This window comes from Bombina bombina, chromosome 5 (assembly GCF_027579735.1).
Source record: "Bombina bombina isolate aBomBom1 chromosome 5, aBomBom1.pri, whole genome shotgun sequence".
Lineage (NCBI taxonomy): Eukaryota > Metazoa > Chordata > Amphibia > Anura > Bombinatoridae > Bombina > Bombina bombina.
In genome coordinates, this window is record NC_069503.1 from 901,228,956 (window position 1) to 901,235,452 (window position 6,497).

Genomic DNA, 6,497 nt, shown 5'->3' on the forward strand with positions numbered 1-6,497 from the left:
GATCCCCTCCGCATGCCACAGTCCAGGTGTTAGTCCCCTTGAAACAACTTTTCCATCACTATTGTGGCCAGAAAGAGTCCCTGTGGGTTTTAAAATTCGCCTGCCTATTGAAGTCTATGGCGGTTCGCCCGGTTCGCCCGGTCGCGAACATTTGCAGAAGTTCGCGTTCGCCGTTCACGAACCAAAATTTTTATGTTCGCGACATCACTAATCCCAAAGCATTTATGGGCAGTCAAATCACAACACCCATGTCAATCAATGTTACACCTCCTGGTATAGAAATAATATAGCAAACTTGAAACCTTACAGCCAATGATGCATAAAGTGATTAACAGCAGAAAATCATATTGCCTGTATCGATACTGGCTCGTATACAATGCTGTGTCACTTTTTTCCTTTAGCGTGTTGCAGTTCACTTAGTTTTGCAATGTATTACCTTAGTGCACATATGTTTCGTTCCAAACTTTTTAGGGATGGGTCTTCAACATATCTTTGACTTGATATGTGTTGTGGTTACCGCATATGATGATTCTGTAAATGACAAGCTCAATTCCAAGGATGTTAGGAAAATCTTTGCAGAGGCACTTGAGTGCGTAAGCACGCCTCCGATCCTGGCCCAAAGAAATCTGCAGGTTAGCAGTAGAGATCAGCGGTTTGCAGCTGACAAACTTGCTGTGTAAGCTACACGTGTTTCACCCGTTCAAACATACAGGCTTCTTCCGGCTTGATTCTAATTCGAGGATCCCCTCCATTGTTTTAAACAATTTGCTCCGCCTTTGTTTCCAAATGTATTGCCCGGTGAAATGATACGTTTCATTTTCATGTTGACATTGTTACTAAATACTAATCTATTATTTACAAATTGTAGTAAGTATATCCGAACAATTCATTTCAAAGAAATCAGCTGCCTCCGTTTAACAAACTGAAATATTGGCTATGTTATAAAATTTGCCTAATTCATTATTATTCTGAATTTATGTTGATCAAGTTTGTAAAAGCTTTTTACATACGGCTAGATTTGGAGTTTTGTCGGTAACGACCCGAAAAGCTAACGCCGGCTTTTTTTCTGGCCGCACCATAAAAATAACTCTGGTATTGAGAGTCCACATAAAGGCTGCGTTAGGCTCCAAAAAAGGAGCGTAGAGCATATTTAACGCAGCTTCAACTCTCGATACCAGAGTTGCTTACGCAAGCGGCCAGCCTCAAAAACGTGCTCGTGCACGATTCCCCCATAGGAAACAATGGGGCTGTTTGAGCTGAAAAAAACCTAACACCTGCAAAAAAGCCGCGTTCAGCTCCTAACGCAGCCCCATTGTTTGCTATGCGGAAACACTTCCTACGTCTGCACCTAACACCCTAACATGTACCCCGAGTCCAAACACCCCTAGCCTTACACTTATTAACCCCTAATCTGCCGCCCCAGCTATCGCTGACCCCTGCATATTATTATTAACCCCTAATCTGCCGCTCCGTAAACCGCCGCTACTTACATTATCCCTATGTACCCCTAATCTGCTGCCCTAACATCGCCGACCCCTATATTATATTTATTAACCCCTAATCTGCCCCCCACAACGTCGCCTCCACCTGCCTACACTTATTAACCCCTAATCTGCCGAGCGGACCTGAGCGCTACTATAATAAAGTTATTAACCCCTAATCCGCCTCACTAACCCCTATAATAAATAGTATTAACCCCTAATCTGCCCTCCCTAACATCGCCGACACCTAACTTCAATTATTAACCCCTAATCTGCCGACTGGAGCTCACCGCTATTCTAATAAATGTATTAACCCCTAAAGCTAAGTCTAACCCTAACCTAACACCCCCCTAAGTTAAATATAATTTACATCTAACGAAATTAATTATCTCTTATTAAATAAATTATTCCTATTTAAAGCTAAATACTTACCTGTAAAATAAATCCTAATATAGCTACAATATAAATTATAATTAACATTGTAGCTATTTTAGGATTAATATTTATTTTACAGGCAACTTTGTAATTATTTTAACCATGTACAATAGCTATTAAATAGTTAAGAACTATTTAATAGTTACCTAGTTAAAATAATTACAAAATTACCTGTAAAATAAATCCTAACCTAAGTTAGAATTAAACCTAACACTATACTATCATTAAATTAATTAAATAAAATACCTACAATTACCTACAATTAAACCTAACACTACACTATCAATACATTAATTAAATACAATATCTACAAATAACTACAATGAAATAAACTAACTAAAGTACAAAAAATAAAAAAGAACTAAGTTACAAAAAATAAAAAAATATTTACAAACATAAGAAAAATATTACAACAATTTTAAACTAATTACACCTACTCTAAGCCCCCTAATAAAATAACAAAGACCCCCAAAATAACAAAATGCCCTACCCTATTCTAAATTACTAAAGTTCAAAGCTCTTTTACCTTACCAGCCCTGAACAGGGCCCTTTGCGGGGCATGCCCCAAGAAGTTCAGCTCTTTTGCCTGTAAAAAAAACATACAATACCCCCCCCAACATTACAACCCACCACCCACATACCCCTAATCTAACCCAAACCCACCTTAAATAAACCTAACACTAAGCCCCTGAAGATCTTCCTACCTTATCTTCACCATACCAGGTTCACCGATCCGTTCTGAAAAGCTCCTCCGATGTCCTGATCCAAGCCCAAGCGGGGGGCTGAAGAGGTCCATGATCCGGCTGAAGTCTTCATCCAAGCGGGAGCTGAAGAGGTCCATGATCCGGATGAAGTCTTCATCCAAGCGGGGGGCTGAAGAGGTCCATGATCCGGCTGAAGTCTTCATCCAAGCGGGAGCTGAAGAGGTCCATGATCCGGATGAAGTCTTCATCCAAGCGGGAGCTGAAGAGGTCCATGATCCGGATGAAGTCTTCTATCAACGGCATCTTCAATCTTCTTTCTTCGGGAGCCATCATCTTCCATCCGACGCGGAACATCCTCTTCTCCCGATGCCTACTAGCCGAATGAAGGTTCCTTTAAGGGACGTCATCCAAGATGGCGTCCCTCGAATTCCGATTGGCTGATAGGATTCTATCAGCCAATCGGAATTAAGGTAGGAATATTCTGATTGGCTGATGGAATCAGCCAATCAGAATCAAGTTCAATCCGATTGGGTGATCCGATCAGCCAATCAGATTGAGCTCGCATTCTATTGGCTGATCGGAACAGCCAATAGAATGCAAGCTCAATCTGATTGGCTGATTGGATCAGCCAATCGGATTGAACTTGATTCTGATTGGCTGATGGAATCAGCCAATCAGAATATTCCTACCTTAATTCCGATTGGCTGATAGAATCCTATCAGCCAATCGGAATTCGAGGGACGCCATCTTGGATGACGTCCCTTAAAGGAACCGTCATTCTTCAGTTGGACGTCGCCGGATGAAGATGGGTCTGCGTCGGAGGTCTTCAGGATGGAGCCGGTCCTCATCGGATGAAGATAGAAGATGCCGCTTGGAAGATGATGGTTGCCGGTCCGGATCTACTCTTCTTCCCAGATAGGATGAAGACTTTGGAGCCTCTTCTGGACCTCTTCAGCCACCGGATGATGGATCGCCAGCCCCCGCTTGGGTTGGATGAAGATTTTGGAGCCAGGACAGATCGGTGATACCTGGTGAGGTGAAGACAAGGTAGGATGATCTTCAGGGGCTTAGTGTTAGGTTTATTTAAGGGGGGTTTGGGTTAGATTAGGGGTATGTGGGTGGTGGGTTGTAATGTTGGGGGGGGTATTGTATGGTTTTTTTTACAGGAAAAAGAGCTGAACTTCTTGGGGCATGCCCCGCAAAGGGCCCTGTTCAGGGCTGGTAAGGTAAAAGAGCTTTGAACTTTAGTAATTTAGAATAGGGTAGGGCATTTTTTATTTTGGGGGTCTTTGTTATTTTATTAGGGGGCTTAGAGTAGGTGTAATTAGTTTAAAATTGTTGTAATATTTTTCTTATGTTTGTAAATATTTTTTTATTTTTTGTAACTTAGTTCTTTTTTATTTTTTGTACTTTAGTTAGTTTATTTCATTGTAGTTATTTGTACATATTGTATTTAATTAATTTATTGATAGTGTAGTGTTAGGTGTAATTGTAGGTATTTTATTTAATTAATTTAATGATAGTATAGTGTTAGGTTTAATTGTAACTTAGGTTAGGATTTATTTTACAGGTAATTTTGCAATTATTTTAACTAGGTAACTATTAAATAGTTCTTAACTATTTAATAGCTATTGTACATGGTTAAAATAATTTCAAAGTTGCCTGTAAAATAAATATTAATCCTAAAATAGCTACAATGTAATTATAATTTATATTGTAGCTATATTAGGATTTATTTTACAGGTAAGTATTTAGCTTTAAATAGGAATAATTTATTTAATAAGAGTTAATTAATTTCGTTAGATTAAAATTATATTTAACTTAGAGGGGTGTTAGTGTTAGGGTTAGACTTAGCTTTAGGGGTTAATACATTTATTAGAATAGCGGTGAGCTCCGGTCGGCAAATTAGGGGTTAATAAGTGGAGGCGACGTTGTGGGGGGCAGATTAGGGGTTAATAAATATAATATAGGGGTCGGCTGTGTTAGGGGCAGCAGATTAGGGGTACATAGCTATAATGTAGCTGGCGGCGCTTTGCGGTCGGCAGATTAGGGGTTAATTATTGTAGGTAGTTGGCGGCGACGTTGTGGGGGGCAAATTAGGGGTTAATAAATATAATACAGGGGTCGGCGGTGTTAGGGGCAGCAGATTAGGGGTACATAAGTATAACGTAGGTGGTGGTCGGCAGATTAGGGGTTAAAAAAATGTAATCGAGTGGCAGCGATGTGGGGGGATATCGGTTTAGGGGTACATAGGTAGGTTATGGGTGTTAGTGTACTTTAGAGTACAGTAGTTAAGAGCTTTATGAACCGGCGTTAGCCCAGAAAGCTCTTAACTACTGACTTTTTTCTGCGGCTGGAGTTTTGTCGTTAGATTTCTAACGCTCACTTCAGACACGACTCTAAATACCGGAGTTAGAAAGATCCCATTGAAAAGATAGGATACGCAAATGACGTAAGGGGATCTGCGGTATGGAAAAGTCGCAGCTGAAAAGTGAGCGTTAGACCCTTTTTTGAGTGACTCCAAATACCGGAGTTAGCCTAAAACCAGCGTTAGGAGCCTCTAACGCTGGTTTTCACGGCTAACGCCAAATTCCAAATCTAGGCAATAGTATCATTTAGTCTTTAAACAGATCCTAAATGATCTTATTTAATTCTAACAGTATCCATATTTTTATTAGCAAAAACAACACTATATTTGTCCAGGTTCACAAAAAGGAGCCACAATTTATTTCTTCATTCATACCAAAGGGTTTTAAGCTTTTAGTGTTGAAAATCCATTTGCTTTCTTTGCATAATAGGATTTGATCCAAGTTGCCCCCTCTATGTTTAATGTCTACTAATTGTAAGCCCCTAAAGCTCAAGATGTTTTTGTTGCTGTTGTGGAACTCCATGAAGTGTCTCGCTACACTACTAGTTTTTATGCAGTTAATTTTGATGTCAAGTTTGTGTTTTTCACTTTTACAGGTTATATGGCCCTTTACTCTATGTAGTGTTCCTGAGTTATCGTAGAACTTATCACCTGTCAACATATTTGTGCAAACTGAGCAGTGTGTGCATTTAAAGTTTCCATCTTTATATCTCTTTGCTGTAAGCCAATTTTCACTAGTGGATTTAAAGTGACTATGATAGTCACTTTAAATCCACTAGTGCTGCTTAGTTTTCACAAATATGTTGACAGGTGATAAGTTCTACGATAACTCAGGAACTCAGGAACACTACATAGAGTAAAGGGCCATATAACCTGTAAAAGTGAGGGAGTAGTGTACATGGTATCTTGTAATTGTCCAATATTTTATAAAGGAAAAACCTACAGAGAATTGAAGGAAAGGATTAAAGAACACAAACGTGACATCAAAAATAACTGTATAAAAATTAGTAGTGTAGCAAGAGACTTCATGGAGTACCACAACAGCAACAAAAACATCTTGCGCTTTAGGGGCTTAGAATTAGTAGACATTAAACATAGAGGGGGCAACTTGGATCAAATCCTATTATGCAAAGAAAGCAAATGGATTTTCAATACTAAAAGCTTAAAACCCTTTGGTATGAATGAAGAAATAAATTTTGGCTCCTTTTTGTGAACCTGGACAAATATACGGCTAGATTGTGAGTTGTGCGTTAGGGTAAAAAAGCAGCGTTAAGAGGACCTAACGCTGCTTTTTTACGCCCGCTGGTATTACGAGTTTTGTCAGGTTTAGGGTCACCGCACACTTCTTTGGCCTTACCGCAAAACAACTTACGTAAACTTCGTAAAGTCTTTTTTCTATGGGACTTCCATAGCGCCGGTATTACGAGTCTGTCCTGGGAGGCCAAAAAGTGAACGGTACACCCTACCCTGTCAAGAGTCCTAACGCATTTAAAAGTCAGTAGTTATGAG